Source organism: Cynocephalus volans, chromosome X, assembly GCF_027409185.1.
Source record: "Cynocephalus volans isolate mCynVol1 chromosome X, mCynVol1.pri, whole genome shotgun sequence".
Lineage (NCBI taxonomy): Eukaryota > Metazoa > Chordata > Mammalia > Dermoptera > Cynocephalidae > Cynocephalus > Cynocephalus volans.
This window is the reverse complement of record NC_084478.1, coordinates 57,136,457-57,158,273: the sequence shown is the minus strand read 5'-3', so window position 1 is coordinate 57,158,273 and position 21,817 is coordinate 57,136,457. Positions and strand designations below refer to the sequence as shown.

At 43.0% G+C, this 21,817-nt stretch overlaps 1 long non-coding RNA gene across 1 annotated transcript; it reads left to right on the top strand.

Annotated features, from left to right (window-relative positions):
• Positions 1 to 13,448: 13,448 nt before the first annotated feature.
• LOC134366555 (uncharacterized) lies at positions 13,449 to 20,634 on the top strand. Its single transcript, XR_010022347.1, has 4 exons — positions 13,449 to 13,533; positions 19,327 to 19,475; positions 19,708 to 19,851; positions 20,333 to 20,634. It is a non-coding gene; the product is annotated as an uncharacterized LOC134366555 (long non-coding RNA).
• Positions 20,635 to 21,817: the final 1,183 nt, after the last annotated feature.

Below are 21,817 nucleotides of genomic sequence, written 5' to 3'. Positions count from 1 at the left end.
ATTAATAATAATCATGTAGTGAAATGTGTTTGTAATTTTGTCTCAATTTAATTTGTTGTAAGGTGGGAGGGGGAATTGCTGGTTTCACCATTTCAGATCTGTGTTGTCTAAGAGTATTAACGTTTTAAGTAAAGAAATGAGGATTTTTAATCTGTATGTAATTGTTTTAAAGCACCCATTTTAAGAGAAAATACTGTGCAATGAAGAAACCAGTTTAGGCATTTGCTATAAACTGAATTATTCCAAAAGACTAATCTATAACAGCCCTGTAAATTCCTTTAAAATGATAACTAACAGGACAGTTTGACCAATTTTTTTTTAAATATACTTCCTTTTACGTGTTCAATAATTAAATGCCTTTGGATCCTTCATTTCATTATAGATTTGTGCAGGTGTCCAAGCTGATAATCTTTTCGATTTTATAATTTGTTAGATGCTCATTGAACCATCGAAGGCCCAGGAATGAGTATCGGTTGGCAGGGTGACAAAATCGCCTGCCAGAGCACAGCTCGGACCACGTGTGACTCGCAGAGAGCAGTGGGCCCGAGGGCCGCGGGTGTACTGGAGGCCACCTGTGGTCTCTCCTTCCTCTTGCTGTATCCCTTGGCACAGGGGAATCATCTGTCCTTGTTGCTTTAGAGACATTAACCATCTCATCACCCTTCCATGAGGTCACATTCTTCCAATACAGGAGATTCGGGCTGGGGGTTTTCAGACTCTTTGCCAGAGGTCAGTAGGATGTTTTCATTAGCCTGTGAGGGTGTGAAGTGCTTATATAAACCTGTGATCCTTGAAAACATACCATCGTTTTTGCTTCTTGTAAGTTAGATGGCCTCAGTCACTTTGTGCCTTGGCAGGATGTGCAGGGTGTGTTCTGAGCTGAACAGCTCCTCTTAAAGGACCAAACAGAGAAGGCATTTGTATACTCCTTTTACCTTGTCAACACCCCACCCCCACCTACTGTTATTCAACGATGCTGATTTTTTTTTTTTCCTGATGTTGTTCTTTGTCAGTGACCAGATGAGTCAGCGACTTACTAGCAAGGTGTTAAGTGAACTACTTCTGTTTGGGCCCCAAGTGGGGTGACCAAACAACCAAACCAGAGACAGTCTCAACAGTGGTCTCGCCCTAGATGGAGAGAGAAACCTTCAAAGAGTTGTTTAGAGCTGTGTTAGGACTGATTTAAATCTCATCAATGCCAAGGCCAGACAGTCATTCCTGTGATGGTACTGACCAACAATCCGGGCTCCTCTCAGCGTGAGAGTGCCTGCTCTACCTCTTTTCCAACGAAGCACAAAGAAGAATACAACGGACACATGGGAAACAGAAACTTCCCTTCCTCTGGTAGAAACCCCCATGCCTCCACTTGCCCTTTCAGACCAAAATCTCCAGAGATGCCGACATGTGCTTCTTAAGCCATCCACCGTGTTCATAAAGGTGGGTTGAGCACAGGAGGAGGAAAGCAATGTGGCTTAAAGGCCTGTGCATCCTCCGAGCCACATACAGGCAGGCAGCATTCTGGCCATTGTGCTGATGGCCACATCCCCACACCGAGAACTCCTTGACTCCTTAAAGAGATCATCATCCTCTAAAGCAATGTCTTTATGACCTAACAGAAAAATACTTAAATTTCTGAATTCACAGTGATTTCAGGACATTGCTGCTGCTGCTGCTACATTGCACTTGTCCACTAAGCAATCACAGAAAATTGCTAAAAGCTTCTTAACTGCTTCCATTCCATCAGCAAAACCATTCTTTTTCCTTTTCAATACCAAACCAAATGATTAGATTCCTAAATCTTATCAGTGGTCAAATGAAGCATTGAAGAGCCATATTCTGAGGGTTCTCTCCCCCACCCCAACCCCACTCCCTACAGTAAGAAAGGGAGTGTTTCTATATGTTGAATTCTTTGTTTAAAAAAAATGAAATGTCCTGATTTTCTAATCATAAGGCAGTGAGTACATTGCACATGCAGCATATTCAATTTTAACGCTAAAAAGGAAAACGTCACTCAATTTAATTCATCTGGAAGTTTCCCAGTGTGAAGATAACATTGCAGCTTTTTAAAATGCAATTAAATGTATCTATCTCTTGTCAGGTGAGATGGTTTAAAATATTTGCTCAGAGAGGAAAAGAAATGGTTGACCTACTTCTTGCTATTTGCATTCAGAAGGCATCATCCCAGCTCATCCTATTGGTGGCGAAATATCTAAGGCTGTGCAAAGTCCCCCCTCTTCCCCTGTCCAATTCAGCCCAGCGGGGCCAAGCCTTCCTCTGTGCTCCAGGCATGCCTGGAGGCACTGCCACTACTATCTTTTTAAAGCCTTTGATCTCATCGCTTTGGAGGAGTTTGTTTGTTTGTTTTTAAATCACTTAAATCTCTTCATTAAGGCTTCGAGTTCATTTCTTGAAAAAGTTTAGTCAATCAAGCCACTCTCCAGGAAACTGGACAGTAGATAGGCCCAGAGTGGAAGCTGCCCCTAAGGATGAGGCAGCCCAAAGCAAACTCTCTTTTCTCTCCCACTGATGTGATGTCCTTTTTTTCATTTCAGGTCAGTTTCTTAACTTGGGGCAAAGAGAACATGCTGCTAAGGCTACCAAGAAAACTGCTTGACTAATACCTTCTTAGTAAAAATGCCTCCCACTCTGTCTCCTTGGGAAGAGAAGGCTCCCTGCAATCAGCGTTCCAAAACAAGCCCCTCACATCCTTTTCCCTCCTCCTGCTTGTTTCCTATCACCAAACTGGTGCGGGTTTCCTTTTGTTTTCTGCTTTTTCAGAACCAAATGCAGCCTCCTAATTCCATCCTCTTCACAAGGGCTTACAATACTGAGGCTGATTATGGCCTGGCATAGGTGAAAGGTCCCTGAGCGCACTTCTCTTGTTCTGCGCCTCTAATTAATTCTTCTCTTAGAAAGATACTTTGCTTCTAACTGCAGTTTACAGAAGGGCTACATGCTTTAATCATGAGTCATTTTGTCTGGGAGAGGTTTTCCTTTTCTTACCCCTTGAGGAATAAGGTTTCCCTCTCTGTTTGGCATCTCCAGTTCCAGGCCTGTTCTCATAAGGCTTAAGGCTTGATTAGCTTTGCCCGCACACTCACATTGGTTTGCCTTAAACTTGGAGCTAAGGGAAGGCTCAGATTTTCCAGCTTAGTGAGTGAAGTTTAGCTGTCAGCATAAGCCAGGAAGTGGGGACTAGGGAGAAGACGCATGTGTTCACCAGCATCCCCCCATCCGCTCTTTCTCCTGCCGCTCTGCGGCTGCAGCAGGTGGGCAGAAACCAGAAGGAAGGGGGCAGCTCACCACTAGGGCAGGCCTTCCCGAGTCTTAGCTCTTTGAGGGGATAGAAAATCCTGAGCTCCCACCATCTCTCACCTGACCCTCCATCAACTCCTTTGAACCTGTGCAAATGGACTGAGCAAAAGAAAATGGAAAGAGATGTTTGTCACCACACAGGAGACCTCGTTTCTGGCCCCAAGCACAACTGTCTCTATGTATCTCAGAAACTCAGACTTTTCTACCACTTATGTGTCAGCTCCATTCTCTCTGGGGTGTGACTGAGGGAACACGCTAGTGTTCTTACTGAAACAGAGGCCTGGGAGTGACCATCTCTGGACCCAGAGGAAGTACAATCTCTGTAGAGGGAGTCGTGCTTGGGAGTAGAAACAGGCATCCCTTTACAGTGAGTGGCCCCACCAATTTTTTTCATTTGAAAAAGACCAAGATTTGGAGGGATTGATTTCCAGTCTTAGCTGTCTCCCAAATGTCATCTGTGCAGGCAGCTGCCGAGTGCAGCAGGCAGCATGACTGATGCGAAGGCAGCAACCCTCACATGCTGAGACCAGAGCATCGTGTTCCATTGCAGTGTAGGTGCGTCGCCATTCAAACTCAGTTCTGGGGTGGTTTTGCATAAAGTTTTGCCAACGTGTTCTTTTTTCTGTATGTATTATTGCCTTTTTATAAAAGGTTTTGAAGTATTGTCTCAGTGATAAAAAGAGAGAGATGTTAATGGTTGTTGTATATTCACCGTATCCAATTGTAAGTATTTGCAGGGTACAGCAAAGCCTTAGCTTGCAAGAGCATTTGTGCAGGAGGTGTCCTTCAACACCCAGGAGCTGAAGGGATTGGAAAGGTTCGGATTCTTTGTAAATGTCCTGCTTTCTTTCTCTCTGTGTGTATCTATTTACATGCCTTAGCACACGCCCTCCCATCCTGATCCCTTTGCCCTGTCGCGGGAACAACCAGAATGCTGGCACACAGCCAGCACAGTACAAGTCGATGAAACCCTAATCAGTTATCTCGTGTGACAGGGGAAGAAGAGAACTCCATAGTACTCTTTGTAGAATATACATACCTGTAGGATGCTGTGTAATGGGAAACCATAGAATTGGGCTTTTGTCATTTCAAAGTTGGAGAAATGTATGAATAAAATGTATAAAACATGAAAAGTCAGTTGTCTCCTCAGATTGCAGGCCAAACAGCTTGGGGATGAACAATACATGGGTTAGAGGAAGAGGGATGACCTAATTTCTAAAGGCCCCTGCAGAGTTTCTTTGCAGGGTTAGGCCTCGAAGACCTTCCCCCAGAGGGCCAGCTCTTGCCCCCTCCCAGAGGAACACGTCCCAGGCTCCTGGCGTCCGTCTAGAAGTTTCAGTCTTCAGCCATGGCTGTTACAGACTGCATCCTGAGAGCACTTCAAGCTCAATCGCTTGCATTTGGATGCAGATTTAGAATAGCTTCAGATTTTTTTTAAAAAGGAAAAAAACCCAAGTTGTGACATCTCCCAGAAATAGAAGTCTAAATTGATTTCAGCGACGTAGGCGCACAGCCTGGAAAACGTGGCCCTTGTTTGACGTTTGTATCGAAAGCCGTAGGAGGAAGCCTGCTCCAGAACTGTCGCTCTGCCTGATGCCTTTGCTGTTTTGTGGTTTGATTTGGTCTCTGGCTGGAGTCTGGGACGTGGCTCCTGGCATGCCTCAGTGACCTGGTTTGCACACCCTCCCTTCCTTCCCTGCCCTTGCGCTACACTTGGCCCAAGCAAAGAACCCTAGTGGCTTCAGAGCCCCACACTCTCATGTGTCACACAGAAGATCCCAGGCCTGGGTGTGCTCCCTGATTCACTTTAAGACGACCGATATTAAGGAAACAAACTACAAGTGATGATTTGCTCTAGTCAAGTAAACTTCACACTACAAAAAATATATAGTAGAGTCTAGAACACATTCAGACACAACTAATTGAACCCCTGGCCACGTCGTCTTTCTGCAGACTTCTTACCCTAACTGTACAGAGGACAGAAAGCATAGTGCTACCATTACGCTTATCTTCTGAACTTCATGATATTTAAAACACATCCAGCATGTCAATATTAAGCTGGTAGAAATGAGTACAAACATGTATTCTGTGTTTTCCTCCAGTTTACTATAATATGGTAAGCTGAATAAATAACACTAGGTATCATTCCATGAACTGCTGCAGCAGAGACTGGTGATCGGCAAAAAGAATGAACGAGGTTGGTGCAGGGGAGTAGAGTTCAACGTCTCTGAGGGTAGCAAGCTCCCTGAAAGGATAATGTAGTAGTGCAAGCCAGCAACTCAGCCAAAGGGAAGGGACGCACCAGGAGAGCGTTCCAGAAGGTGGTATCTGACTTTATCAATGAGTGAGCACAAAAGACATGGGGCCTGCAGACTAAATCCCATGGTTACAGCAGTGTTGGGGATACCGCACCCACCACGCCTACTCTACTGTCTTCCCCCATTGACTTTCCAGGGAGTGGGGCCCAGAAACGTTTTCACCATAAACACATTCTTAGGCAAGATCTCTAAAAGCTTCAAGCTACTGCTGTTGCGCACTTCACTCCTCAAAAGGCAGTTTGATAATCCCCCTCCCCTTGCCCTGCAGAGACTCTGACTCCCTTCGGCCACCTGAGTGGCCTGGTGAATAACTTGAGGAAAGTGGCAGAGGGGACAGCCTGCTGGGACCCCACAAGTGGCTCCAGGCCTGCAAGATGTTAAACTGAAGCTGGAGACGGGGAAATGGAGACTGTACACGGGCAGATGGTAGAGGATCAGCCGCACAAATCAACAGCTTTTTTTTTTTTTTTTTTTTTTTTTTTTTGTCTTTTTCGTGACCGGCACTCAACCAGTGAGTGCACCGGCCATTCCTATATAGGATCCGAACCCGCGGCGGGAGCGTCACCGCGCTCCCAGCGCCGCCCTCTCCCGAGTGCGCCACGGGCTCAGCCCGACAAATCAACAGCTTACCACAGAATTTCCCCTAGAACTTTCCGGGATGGTGGAAATGTTCTATTTCTTATTTGTGGTAGTGGTTACATGGGTGTGTACAATGGCCAAAACACACCAAAATGAACACCTAGGGTCTGTGTGTTTTATGTAAAATATATCTATGTTACAAAAAAGAAAAACCATGATCATCTTTGCAGCTGCCAAAAGAAATCATTTGACAAAATTCAACACCCAGTTCTAATTCAAAACCAAAAACTCTTAAGAATAAGATAGGAAATATCCTTAGCAGATAAAGAATAGCTATTTCAATCCACAACCAACATAATCCACCTAAAAGTGACACAATAATGGCATGAAAATTGCCATTATTTTAAGAATTACCTACATAACACATGATCTTCATAGAATTATTAGAAAATGTGGGTAAACAAAAAGAAAAGGTAAATTCAACCAAATTCTGCCACTTGGAGACAAATATATATATTTTTAATGCAGCCAGAGGGTCATACTAAACACACTGTTCTATTACTTAACATCTCCTCCTCCCCCGTCATACTAAACACACTGTTCTATTACTTAACATCTCCTCCTCCCCCGTGGTTATTTACTATTGCTTTTAAAGCATTGCCCAGTAATAGAACAAAGACATCTAAGCATTGGAAAGGATGAGACCCAATTGTCCATATTTGCTAGTGATGTTGTAAACTTTGAAATGCCAAGGAGGACAACTGGACAGCCATTCGAGTTAATAACGAGCAGGTGTGAAAACACAGGGAAACCAATAGTATTTTATATATTAGTAATAAAGTTAGAAAATTTAATGGTAAAAGGATGCCATTCTCAACTGCAACAAGTTTTTTAAAAACTAACAAAATCCAAGGGATCTATGTGAAAAAAAGACAAAGCTGCACTGAGAATATTAAAGACTTGAATAAACAGAGAGAAATGTTCTTGGAGGGAAGAACTAAATATTTTAATGGCATCAGTTTTTTCCAAATTCATGTGTAGATTTAGTACAATACCAAATCAAAATCCAAACAATGATTTTTTTTTGGACCTTTACAAACTGTTCATCTAGAATAAATAGTGAGAAAATTAAAGGAAATTCTAGAGGAAAAAAGAGTAAATGAGGGTGCGTAGCCCTGCCAGATGTTAATCTACTCTGAAGCTAAAACAATTAAAACATCATGCACCAAAATTAGTTTCAGCCAAATTAAAGAGTTTAATATAAAAATTAAATGATAGAAAATGAGAAGAATGTAGGATTAAGTGGTCAGTAAAACTCTGGAAGAGAGTAACTTTAAGCATATTCAGGAGATAGAAGTCACAAAATAATTGAAAGATTTGATCCCAAAAACCATACAACTTTTATATGAAAAAGTTGTAGACCACAAAGTGGGAAAGGAAGAAAAGCATTTTGTAGCATTTTGTATGATATGCAGAGTTAATATGTTTATTACATAATGAACTTATATAAACTGGTTAAACCTGCTAACATCCCAATATATGAAGACAGGACATGAATATTTAACAGATTATGAATAGAGCTACTATTAAAGATCAAACATATTGAAAAGTATCTCAATGATCAAGAAAATATAAGTTGAATTTTTTTAAAACTTTGAGGTATTATATCGCTCTATTAATTAGCAGATTTTAAAAATACAGTACCCAGAGCTAGTGTGTGAGCATTAAGGAAACTGGTATTTTCTAACATTGCTCACCGTACTGAAAGTAATATGGTGACATCTACCAAGAACCGTAAAAATAAGGGTTCACATTTTAAATACAATAATTTTATATCTCTGAACCAATTTTAAGAGAGTCTAAAAATAACGAAGGCAATCAGTACCACTGACTGAGCAGTTGCTATGATGTTCCAGGCCCCAAGTGCTTTGCGCACTTTAGGGTACCTCTGTCCTCAGTCATCTGACCAGAGAGCTCTTAACCACAAATAAATATCCCAAAATACAAACCGGTGATATTATAACAGTTAGAATAATCACTTTAACTTTATTTTACAGTTTTACTTGTAATATTTTAAATATGCATTTTTAATGCCTTTCAAACACATTCCCTTGCTCCCTTAGTTCAGGTGACTGTTGGGGAAACACTGCAGGGACGATTCTGTGGCTCAGTCTCCACACCACACGTCTGTCCATGACGTTCCTGCCCACATAGCTGGGTGGCGCGGGGCAGGAGCAGAGACGGCCCAGGCCATGCATACCCCTAGTGCCGCCTCTTATACCTGAGTGTCTTGGGCAACTTGATCAACCTCCAAAGCTCTGTTTTGTCCTGGATAAAACACAGAGAAGCGCATCCATCCGCTAGGCTGGTTGTAAGCACTGGGAGAGGCGAATATACAACTGCTGGGGATGTGCTTGGTCCCTTCCTCCTCCCTGAAATCCCTCTTAATTCCTTTTCCTTTACCTCCCCATGTATATGCCTAGGTCACATACCCCTGGTGGTGCTAGGCTGCTCTAGTGGAACACAAATGTCGGTTTTGCCATTATAACAGCTTAAATTGATATCTACATGAAATGGTGATTTTACAGCTATCCTTGCTCAAGTGAAGCGAAGATAGACGGACTCTATTCACAGTTTTTAAGTGAATCAACCTGAGCAAAACCTGAGCATTTCATCGATGGCTGTCTGCTGGGGCTGTAGCAGAGGGTGTGCCATGGGCATGGCTGAAGGCTGAGAAACGCTGCAGTCCGTCACCAGCCACCCTCCGGGTCTGCTTTCACCGTGTCACTTGCTTGGCCTGACCCTGATTCCTCTAGAGCCTGAGAGCATTCCGATTTCCTGCGAGGACACCCTTCTCCAGCCAGCCAGATGTGGGGGGGGGGGGGTCACATAGTGGCAAAGAGGGAAAAGGAGGCAGGACAAAGTCAAAGGACACCTCATAGCATACCACGAAATTCAGTCAGAATAATTTATTCACCCTAAAAGCGTTTTGAATTTCTGCCCAAGAACGAAGCTGTCGACTTCAGCTAACTGAGCTACCCAGGTCGTTCTTCTCAACAAACTACAGTGGCAGAGTTGTACCAGGTTGAAAAGAATAAACATCTGAAGGAGAGAGTTGCCCAACCGGAAGGTATTAGAGAAGGTACTAGAGAGCTTGAGTGAAGTAAGAAAGACGGTGTGCAGGGACAGACAAATAGATCTGAGGAAACAGGTGCGCAAGTCTATGAAAAACAGAATAGGACAACATGGGACTTCGGTGCAGTGTTGAAATCACGCACTATTCAAGTATCCACATGGAGAAAATTAAAATTAGACCCCTACCTCACCATACATAAAAAATAAAATTTGAGATAACTAAAAGACCTACCTGTGAAAAGCAAATCTTTAAAGCCTAAAATATTACACGCACACAAACACACACACACACACAGTCAGCCCTCCCTATCCATGGGTTCCGATTGAAAATATTCAAAAAGAAAAATCAATAAAAAATAACAATACTACCCATACCAGCCAGCCACCATAATAAATACATAAAATACATCCATCCATATGACACCAAGGTCAAGGGTTTAGAGCCCTGTTCTACAGGCCAGACACCAAAAGATAAATAAAGAAAGAAAGAAATGAATAATATAACAATAGTATAACAATTTACGTAGTACTTACATTACATAAGGTATTATAAGTAATCTAGAAATGATTTGAAGTATACAGGTGGATGTGCATACGTTATGTGCAAATACTACACCATTTTATATCACAGACTTGAGCATCCGCGGATTGTAATATCCACGGGGATCCTGGAAACAACCCCCCAGGGATACCAAGGGACAATTGTACCTATGCACACACAAATATTGGGCTATACATGTGATATATATTATAAAATATATTATAAAATGTTTTTCATGACTGCAGGGTAAGTAAGGATTTCTTAAATAAAACCCAAAATGTATAAACCATGAAAGAAAAGGATTGATAAAGTTGAATTTATTTAAATTAAAAACTAAAAAGTTCTGTTTACAAAAGTCCTCATAAACAAATTGAAAAGACAAGACACACACCTGGAGCTGATGCTAGCAGCACGTGTAATTGACAAAGACCCAGAATTTATAAAGAATTTCTAAAAATCACTTTTAAAAGGAAAAACGAACAAAGGTATAAACAGCCAGTTCACAGATCAAATCTGAATGGCCTTCCTCAAAATTCAGAAATAGTCAGGAAAATTAGAACCCAGCTCAGTGCCCAGCACAGAGTAAGCTCTTCATAAACGTTTATTGGGTGAAGAATAAGCAAAGGTACCTGACACTGATCCTCCCCTCTGGCCCCAGCTCCAGGCTCTCCCTGCCTTCCTTGGGAGACACTGGGCCTGATCGGCCCCCCTCCCAGCCCCATGCTTCCAAAGGTGACAGTCGTGTGGACATAAGCTGGTGTCTTGCACTGGCCTGAAATGCTGGAACATTACAAACCCCTACCAGAAAGTGCTCACACAGGTGTGAACAACCCCGGGAGATGTCAGGCCTTTAAAAAAAATTTTTTTTTAGTTTATTTACTTTTTTTTACCTTTTGTTAAACTTATTTTGAAAAAAGTTTTAAACCCACAGAAAAGTTGTGAGACTATTACAATGAGCCCTATATGAAACCTTCTAGATTCACTTCTTATGAGCAGTTTGCATAGTTTCTCTCTGTATGTACGTATATATAGCATATGCCTTGCTCTTCTCATTCAGATTCATTTTTGCTGAACCAGTCGACAGTAAGTTGCCCACATTGTGACACTTCACTCCTGAATACTTCTCAAGGACATTCTCTGACATAGCCACAATACGATGATCAAATTCCAAAACTTCAATTTCAACACAATGCTCTTATCCAATCCAGAGTTTATTTGCAAATTTGGCCAACTGCCCCAAGACTGTCCTTTATAGCAAGGCTTCCTCCAACCCCGAGGCATGCACTGCACTTAGCTGTCATGCCTCTTCAATCCGGGATAGTCCCTCAGCCACTCACTGCCCTTCACAAATGACTTTATTAAGAATCAAGCTTATTGGGCCTTTCTCACTTTGGGCAGAAGGAGAATCAGCTATGACCCAGTGAGCCCATGGAAAAGGCCCCCTGTCGTGATAGGAATTTTCCAGGTCTGCCTTGAGAAAATGTATCCAGCCTTTGTGCCATGGGCAGGACGTTATAGGAGCAGGGAGGAGGGAAACCCACATGTGTTAAGCAGCACCTACTTAGCTATGTGCCAGGCATAGTTACGTCCTTTAGTCCTCAAAACAACTCTGGTGGGAGGTACCACTATGCCCACTTTACAGATGCCAAAACTGAGGCCTGAAGAGGTCAAGTAGTTTTATTCTCATATGTAGATGCTTGATATAGATATTGGACCCCCAGTTCTAACAAGAAGAAAGCCCAACTCCCATCCCCTGTGTGTTTTCAGAAACCACTTGGTGACCCCCATATGGAACTGGAGGGAGCCTTAGGAAGAGGGAAGTAGTGGCCATGACAGCAGTCCTTCCCTGCTGGGCCCTGGGAGAGCTCAGGGGGAGCTGCTGCAGCAGGGGCCAGCTGAAAGCAGGCAGGCAGTGCTGGGCAAGTAGGAGTAGCCACTTCGGAGCAGGGAGCACGGAGCCCCAAGGATGGGTAGGCATGAGCCCCTTGCCTTTGCCCACATTCACGCCAAATCTGGGCAAGTCTCCCTAGGGCCTGGGCCATGGCTGAACTCAATCAGCACAGCCCAGAGCCCAGCGAGAGTTTGCTAAGGGTGAGTTCTCCCAAGGGGAACCAGGGAGTGGGGTCCGACTTTCAGTCCATATGTGACCCTTGAGAAGGCTGGCTTGATGGGAAAGCACACTTATGAATATTTGTGCTGCCTTGATCAAAGTCTGTTGGCAAATGGTACAATCTTTCCATAGGTTACTGGTGGAAGTTACAGAATGAGCCTCTGCTTGCCTAGAGTGCCAACCAAGTTGTGGTAGTCTCCCTTTGTCTGCTAATTTCTCTTTTTCTATAGTAATAGAACCACCCCCCCCTTTTTTTTATCTAGGTGCATGACCAAATGGGATAAAAATTACACTTCCCAGCTTTCCCTGCATTTTGGTTTGGTTGCATGACTTGGGTTTGGCCAATGGGGTATGAGCACAGGAGAGTGTGCACCTTATAGAGAGTGTTCTTGATAGAAAAAGGCATGTTCCTCTTTGAACCCTTCCTCCCTCCTTTTGGATAGAATGTGGATGTGTTGGCTGGTACTCTGGCAGCCCTCTTGGATCATGAGGTGACTGGGGGAATAGAAACCAGACACAATGGAGGAATAACATATGAGGAATCTGGGTCCTTAAGAGCTGTGTGGAGCAAACACACTCCAGACTTCCTCTTCCTGACTTTACTTATTTATTTTTAATTGACAAATAAAAATTGTATATATTTACGGTGTACAACATGATGTTTTGATATGTGTATACATTGTAGAATGGCTAAATCAAGCCAAGGAACATACACATTACCTCACATACTTATGGTTTTCTGGTGAGGACATTTAAAAATCAATTCTCTTAGCAATTTTCAAGTATACAATACATTGTTATTAACTGTGGTCACCGTGTTGAACAATAGAGCTCCTGAACTTATTCTTTCTAACTGAAATTTTGTATCCTTTGACCAACATCTCCCCAAACCTTCCTGCCCGTACTTTATGCTTCTATGAGTGCATCTCTTTTAGATTCCACATATGAATGAGATCATGCGGTATTTGTCTTTCTGTTTCTGGCGTGCTCCACTTAACATAATGTCTTCCAGTTTTATCCATGTTGTCGCACCCCCGGACTTTATTATAAGAGAAATAAACTTCTGCCTTGTTTAAGCCACTGGTATTTGGGGGTTTATGTTACTCGCAACTGAGCCGAATCCTACTTGAGATTCAAGTGGTGACTCACATTTCCTTGGCTCTCACAAAGTGCTTCGCAGCTATTTCTACCCCTCATTCCTCACAATAGCTCTTTGAGGTAAAAGGAATTTTCCTAATGAGGAAATGGAAGCTTCAGCACTCCGTGGTGAGGTGAGACAAACGATGCTGGTTTTGTGTTTCCACAAGGCTGTTCTGCAGCTGCTGTGTTAATCACGAGTAAGCCCTGTAATGTCAGCCGTGTGCCAGGGAAAGCAGAAAGCACAAGCCGTTCCGAGTTGGCCATAACCTGAAATTACTGAAGTGCTGTGGTGGTTTTGCTCATCTGGAGACCAGCTCTTAACCAGAGCATGCTATTTTACAAGATCAAAAGACATGCCAGGGAAATACACAAGGCCACCTCTCAGCATGAGAGAGGTAAGTTTCAAATTCCCAGGAGGAACTGTGGACGATGCTATTCATAGTAGCCAGTGCTCTGTTTTGCTGATGAATGTATTTTAAAACTAGAGAAAGCAAAAAATCTAGGGGAAAAAATGTTAAAAAGAAAAAAACTGTGAAAAAGCTATTAAAAAAAAACTAGAGAAAGCAAAATACTTGCAGCAATGAAAATTACTACTGGGGAGCAGGGAAAAGCCAAAAAATAAGACCAGAGTTTGTGTGAACATAAGTTTTCATTTCTCTGTTTGAGTGGCCAGGAGGCAATTGCTAGATCATATGGTAGTTGCGTGTTTAATTTTGTAAGAAATCGCCAAACATTTTCCAGAATGGCCATACTCTTGTACCTCCCCGACAGCCATCTGTGAGTGATTCAGTTTCTCCCCATCCTTGTCAGCATTTGGAGTTGTCACTTTTCTTATTTTTGCTGTTCTGATAGGTGTGTGGTGTTATCTCATTGTGGTTTAAATTTGTATTTCTCTGGCTGATGATGAACATCTTTTCACATGCTTATTTACCATCTGTAGATTCTCTTCGGTGAAATGTCCGTTCATGCCTTTTGCCCATTTTTCTAAATGCATTGTTGGCTTTTTTACTGTTGAGTTTTGAAATTCCTTCGTGGGATATGTGGTTTGTAAATATTTTCTCCCCAGCTATAGCTTATCTTTTCATCCTATTCACATGGACTTTTGCAAAACAAAACTGTTTTAATTTCAGGCTGGCCAGTTAGCTCAGTTGGTTAGAGTGTGGTGTTGATAATACCAAGGTCCACGGTTCAATCCCTGTACTGGCCAGGTCCCCAGAAAAAAATTTTTTTTTATTTTGATGATATAGAATTTGTCAATTTTTTATTTTATGGATTGTCCTTTCAGTGGCAAGTCTAAGAACTCTGCCTAGCCCTAGAGCCCCCTTTTCTTCTAAAAGTTTTATAGTTTTATATTTTACATTTATAATTCCATTATTCATTTTGAGTTCATTTTTGTATAAGGTATGAGGTTCAGGTCAAGGTTCATTTTTTTGCATATGGATGTCCAACTGCTATAGCAGCATTTGTGGAAAAGGCTGTCCTTTCTCCATTGAATTCCTTTTGCACTGTTGTCAAAAATTGGCCGAGCATATCTGCATTGGTCTATTTCCGGGTTCTCTTTCTGTTCATTGATACGTTTCCATTTCTTATCCCTCTGACCATACCACACTGTCCTGACTACTATAACTATACAGTAAGCCTTAGTATCACATAGAGTGATTCTTCCCACTTTATTCTTTCTTGTCAAGATTGTTTTAACTATTCTAGGGACTGTGCCTTTCCACATAAATTTTAGAATAAGCTTATCTATGTCTATAAATAACCTTGTTGAGATTGGGATAAGAATTGCATTACTCCTCTAGAACAATTTGGGGAGAACTGACATCTTTACTATGTTGAGTCTTCCAATCCATGAACATAGTATGTCTCCATTTATTTAGGTCTCCTTTTATTTCTTTCAACAGCATTTTGTACAGATCTTGTACACATTTTGTTAAGTGTATACCTAAGTATTTCATTTTCCTTGGAGTGATTGTAAACGGTATTATGTTTTTCATTTTGGTTTCCAGGTGTTCATTGCTAGTATTTAGAAATGTGATTGATTTCTGTGTATTGATCTTGCATCCTGGGACCTTGCTGAACACTCTTATTCATTCCAGAAATTTTTTGGTAGATTAATTAAAATTTCCTACATAGAAAATTGTGTCATTTGCAAATATGAACAGTTTTATTTCTTCCTTTCAAATCTGTATGTCTTCTATTTCTTTTTCTTGCCTTATTGCTCTGGCTAGAATTCCAGTACTATGTTGAATAAAAGTGGTAAGAGTGAACTCTTTGCCTCGTTCCCAATCTTAGGAAGAAAGCATTCAGTCTTTCACAAGTATGATACTAGCTGTAGATTTCTTATAAACGCTCTTTATCGGGCTGAGCCCGTGGCGCACTCGGTAGCGTGCTGCACTAGCAGCGCGGCGACGCTCCCGCCGCGGGTTCGGATCCTATATAAGAATGACCGGTGCACTCCCTGGCTGAGCGCCGGTCACGGAAAAAAAAAAAAAAAAAAAAAAAAAAAAAAAAAAAACGCTCTTTATCAATTTGAGATCACTCCCCTCTATTTCCAACTTGTTGAGAATTTTTATCATGAATGGGTATTGGATTCTGTCAAATGTTTTTTCTGCACCAGTTTGTGCAATCATATAATTTTTCTTCATTAGCTTGTTGACATGGTAGATTACATTGATTTTCAAATGTTGAACCACCCTTGCATACCTGGAATAAATTCCACTTGGTCATGGTGTATAATTCTTTTGGAACCTTTTTTTTTTTTTTTTTTTTTTTGGCAGCTGGCCAGTATGGGGATCTGAACCCCTGACCTTGGTATCGTCAGCACCATGCTCTCCTAAGTAAGCTGACTGGCTAGCCCTTTGGAATCTTTTTAAAGTCATTTCTTCTGAACCTCAAGTATCAGCTCCAGAAGAGAAATGTCATCTTATTATCTAGAGGCAGGGAAGTTTACTCAGGGTCTAGAGATTAGATATATGGATTTATATTCTAGTTTTGCCACTTACTAGCTCTGGACCTTTGGCAAGTCACTTAATTCTCTAAACCTCAGTTTCCAAATCTGTAAAAGGGGGAAACAATGCCTATGTCACAAAATTGTTATAAGAACTAAATGAGAGAATTGGATGATTAGGCGTTGATTACCTAGGTAGCACATAATAAGCAGTCAATAATGGCAACTATTTGATTTTCAGAGCAACAAGCATTTTGGAGTGGAATTAGAAAAATTTTGGAAAGGAAGTTAAATATAATATTAAGAACAGGGCACAGAGATGACATATTGGGGTTTATCCTAAATGATGACAACCTTGGGTTGTTCGGTGATTTTCTTTTCATGTTATTGAGTGCTTCAATAATAGGTAGCACTGCAAGACACCAAGAGGGTCATTCAAAGACATTCTCATTAATAGTTATTAACTCATTAAATGAAACAGAATCTCACTGCGGGAGCCCAGATCTCATTAGCGACCTGGTCTGCACATGTCACTTCACCCTGCCTTTTCAGGCCACAGAGCACCACAATTATAACTTCTAATTGCGCAGGTGGTCTTCAAAACTCCCAGCCTTACTTCTTCAGATCTAACTATGTCTTTAAACAGGGTACAAATAAGGCAAGTCCACTTTTTGGTGGTGGTACAGGAAAACAAATTGGCTGGGAGAATAAGCAACAAATGAAATGGAATCTCGCACTCTACTTTCAACTCCATGCTCTTTGAAAACAAAAAAGGAATCAAATTAATCTATGACATTGGCTTTGAAATGCTCACAGTTGTGACTCACAGTGAAAGATAGATTTCTGTATTGTGATCCGTTACACACACACACACACACACACACACACACGACTGAAGCAAAAGTTTAATGAAATGATACTTTTCTTACTACCTGTGATGCGTGCTGAAAAGTCCTCGTCTACTTTGTTACTATTATTTTTTATTGTTGATTGCAACTACCAATGCCACGACCCACTAATGGATCAAGCATGAGCCACAAGGGCTGGTCGCTCAGCTTGCTTCAGAGAGTGTGGTGCTGCAAACACCAGTGTCAAGGGTTCGGATCCCCCTACCGTCCAGCTGCCAAAAAAAAAAAAAAAAGAGTCACAAGCAGCAGGCCTTGGCCATGAGGTAATGTAGACCCATAGGGAACTCTGCTGGGCTGCTGGGAACCACAAAGAAACACCTCCAAAAGCCTCCCTGCAAGTTGGTGTGTCAGTCAGTCTGGCTGTGAACAAAAATCCTTTTTCTCCCCTCAGCATCACAGTTGAAAAAGTGAGCAAAATTTTAAGGGAACTCCCTTGAAAATTGCAAATGTTTGTGTAAGTTCTTCTAAACTTCCTCTGCCTGGAACACAAATAGAAGGAATAGAAGGAACATTCATTCAGGAACTGAAGTTGGCCGGGACTGGCCACGCTTCACTCCAGCCTTTCCAGGCCACAAGGAGGCAGGCGCCGAAGTGCTCTTTGAGACCAGGCGCTGCCCGCATGCCGGGGACTGGAGATGGAACATTCCTTCTTGAGCGAGCCCAGCCCCTGCGAGTGAGTGTGTGTGTCTGTGTCTGTGTGTAGCAGGCAGGGAATCGTGATTCAGTTGTTACTGCTCCTTAAAGCACAGGAATACCACCTCCCCTGGTGTGACTCCTGTCCCCCTCATCCTTTCCTGACAATGCTAAGTGCAAGCTGTGCCAGCACCACACCCAAAACCCACAAGAGCCACTAGACATAGGGACACTCTCTGGGCTACAGGGTGAATGGGGCAAAGATGGAGCACTCAGACTTCTGGGACCTGGAAAACTCATTGAATGTCACAAGCAAAAAAATACAAAGAAAATAAATAAATAAATAAAATAAAAAATGAATGTCACAAGAAGTTTCTCCCCCCTGGGGTGGAGACTTGGGTGGGACTCCAGGAAAGACTGTCCCTTGCTCTGTGAAGCCATCGGGCCCATATGCAGGTAGAAAGGCAGGGCTCACCCATCACTCTTGGGGGAAACCTGAACACAGTCTCAGAGAGGGAAGTGAAAACAAAGTGTGATCGCACACACTGTTTCTGTGCATGATCATAGAAAAAGGAGGTACCTTTCAAGATGAACACGTGGTCATACATGCAATACGTGAAAAAAGAAGGGGCTTGCTGTATCTGTCATCAGAGTGGCGTCTCCCTGTCTCCCAGATGTCAGGGCTTTTAGGAGAGAAATGCTACTTTACTCTGTAACTTCAGGCTAACTGGTGTCCCCAGAATTGTTGTTTATTCTTTTGAGTTCTGAGCAGCAGTTTTTTGTGTGCTGTTTGTTTTTGGCAGCGGCTGGTAAGGGGATCCAAACCCTTGACTTTGGTGTCACAACACCACGCTCTAACTGAGCTAACCAGCCAGCCCTGAGCAGCAGTTTTTAGGCAACACAGAGCTGGGGTAAAGAAAGGACTGGAAGGCAGGCAGGTAAACTGAGGACCTGGAACTTGACTGGCCCCTTTAGCTCCAAAGACCCACACGGTATGACATTTCATGGAGAGCTCTGCAGAGAGCAAGGCCGGTCAGGAGAGTGGAGTTTCCCAAGCGGGGCTGGGGAGATGGGCCTTAGACTGGAGGACAAGAAAAAAGTCCTCCCCGGGAGTTTGGTCTCAGAAACACAGCGAGGCCCTGGCTTTCCTAGTGCCTGTGGGTGGGGAAGGAAGTTCAGGCAGCCCAGCAGCAGGGGCCCCCTAGGGCCTGGGGCCTGGGAGATCTGCCCACGGCCACGTCTAGCAGTAGTCAGTGGCCTACGTACTTCTCTTCCATTGTAACCTTCAGGAAAGTCTCACTCACTGCCCAGCCTGGCGTTCTCATCTGGGCCGGGAGGGATTAAGGTGGGGGACTTAAACCATCTTTGGGCCCGAAGATCAAAGAGGAGAGTAAGGTCCCCTCCCTTGAGTTCGGGGTGAGGATGACAGAGGGGACCAACAGTCAAGGACAGCTGTACCCAGCCAACAGTGCCCTCTTAGAAGGCAGCATTGTGGTGGCCTGACAAGAGGTGGGTGGGCGTGAGGACCACAGATCATCCTGTGAAACCCCACGGGGGAGCCTCTCAGAAACAGCCAGAGAAGGAACATGTTCCAGAGATCAAGCTTCCGGGGAGGTGAATATAAGTCCTGGTGTGGAAAACGTGCTTGAAGGAGAAGCATGAATCTTTTGTCTATATTTTGTCTCCTTTCTTGAAAGAACCAATACGAGGAGGCCATAGCATCCCTGCCGGCCAGAGCAAACACTGGGTGGAGAAGCCTGGCTGGAGGCCAGCGGGTCACTCACCACATTCCCCCTCAAGTCTGTTTCTTCTGACAGCCTGAGACGTGCAGATTTGATCCTACCAGGTGAGTCACTACTTTGGAGCCACTAGTACTTTGGTGCATTCCTAGCATTCCCCAATTTTCCCAGTTCTCCTCTCCTTCTGGGCACACTGGGGACCACACCTCCCTGTCTCCATGAAGTGTGGCCATGTGACTTTTGTGGCCACTGAAGGGTTAGCAGCAACATGTGTCACATCTGGGTGGAAGTATTTAAGAATTACGCGTGATCCTGCCAAGCTCTCCTTCTGTGTTGCAGCAACCCCTGGAGCCTCAGGTTTGAATAACAATATCCTAAAATGGTGGATCCTTTGTCAGCCTGAGTCCCTGAGTGGCTACAAGGAGCAGAGCCTTTCTAATGAACCTACACTGGACGTGCAGAATGAGCAAGAAATAAATCTCAGTAAGTCACTGAAGTTTGCGGGTTGTTTGTTACCACAGCATAATTTGGCCCATCCTGACTAGTACACATCATTTTGCTTAGCAGAAGCTACGGCACCTAACGTTTCCCAAGGTGCTAACTAGCCAGTGGTGGGGTGAGAGACTTAATGAGCTCAAAATGGGAACTCTTCCCTCCCCGTTCTTTCATGAGACCGCATAATGGCCACAAATTCACTGCGAACTCATTCCAGGCAACGCTGGATCTGTTTGGCAGTAAGGGCCTCCCACGTTCCCAGAATTCTACTAGGCTGGGTAGCTCTATAAAAATTTGTCTCCCTGGAGGCTATTTCAGTGTTGATACTTGTTCAAAAACATTCAGCCAAGCAAAAAGCTGGCCATCCTGCCACCCAGGCAGAACTGGAGCAGCACTTTGAGGCTGACTCATGAACCTGCTGCAAATGGAAAGAAGGACATTCCTCTCAAGGTGGCGTCTTGTTCCTCAGGAACCCAGGCTGCACGTCTGCTGTGCACTTCCATGGTTACCCGAACTTAGAGGTCTGGTCTCCTGGATCCTCATGAGCCTCCCTCGGTTACCATGGCTACAACACACGGTTTGTGCAAACAGCATTTCTGATCTCATCTACTGCTTGCGCATTTGGAAAGTAAGGCATTTCGAGAACCAATTCACTTGGAAACATTAAAATCAATTAACACGTTTAGAGTGTCGTGACCAAGCAAAATAAGCCACAATGCAGGAACCTCATTTTCCTCCCATAGGAAAAAGAATGACTGTTTGAAAAATCATTTGACAACTGTTGAAATTTCTATAGAGAGTACATTTTAAGTAATCTCATAGTATTCTATCAATAATAAAATTCCTGATTTTGATAATGGTATTGTAAGAGAATCTCCTTGTTCTGAAGAAATCACACTGAGGTATTTAGGGGTAAAGCGTCATGATGTTTGCAACTAACTCAAACAGTTAGTAGGAAATAATAATAATATGGAGAGAGAGAGAGAGAGAAAGCCAATATGGTAAAATATTAACAACTGGGAAACCTAGGCGGATGGCCAGTGTTCATTCTACTATGCTTGCAACTTTTCTGTAGGTTTGAAATTTTTCAAAATAAAAAGTCTTTTTGAAAAAAATCCCACATGCTTCAGATCAGTGGCTTTCAAAAGTTTTTAACCATAACCCACAAAAAAATTATACACAGCAACCCAGGACACACACATACATACATATGTAATTTGAACAAATGTATACAAATTAAATAAAAAGTTTCACAAGACAATACTTACTCTTACATTACATGTGATGCTCTGCGACTTTTCTAATCACATTGTTTTATTTGTGGGGTTTTTTTGGCAGTTGGCCGATAAGACCTTCCAAACCCTTGCCCTTAGTGCTATCAGCACCACACCTATCATGGTTTGGGTTTCTTTGTTGTTGTTGTTGTTTTAAATGCTGGTCATTACCCATTAAATTGAGTCGATGACCACTAGTTGTCAAAACCATTTGAACACTCTTGCACTCGGTGGTACTTTCTGCAACATTTCTAATACTTAGTATTATGTAGAGACACAGAAGAAGTACCATTGCTGTAAAGAATTGACATCTTGGTGCACCCTGAATCTGTGTGGGTTTTGAAAACCACCTTTTCAAATACAGAGAGGAACTCAGAACATTGAGAAGATTACGGATTTCCAGAATGTTGACAAATGCAGTCATCACTGCACACGGTGTAGAGAACAGCTTGAGTGAGACACATGGCACTTTTGTTGACTTGACCACCTCACGGTCCATCAGGAATTCGTGCTCGGTGTGACCAGCTCAGGATGGCTCCGCTGCCAACTATAGAGATGGGCATGGTTGGATGGCAGAGCCAGCATTTGGGACACAGCCTGCATAGCCTACCCTTTCGGCCAGGGCCAAAAGAGCTGCTGATCCTGAGGCCAACAGAACAGTCAATCTCTGCTCATTTCCA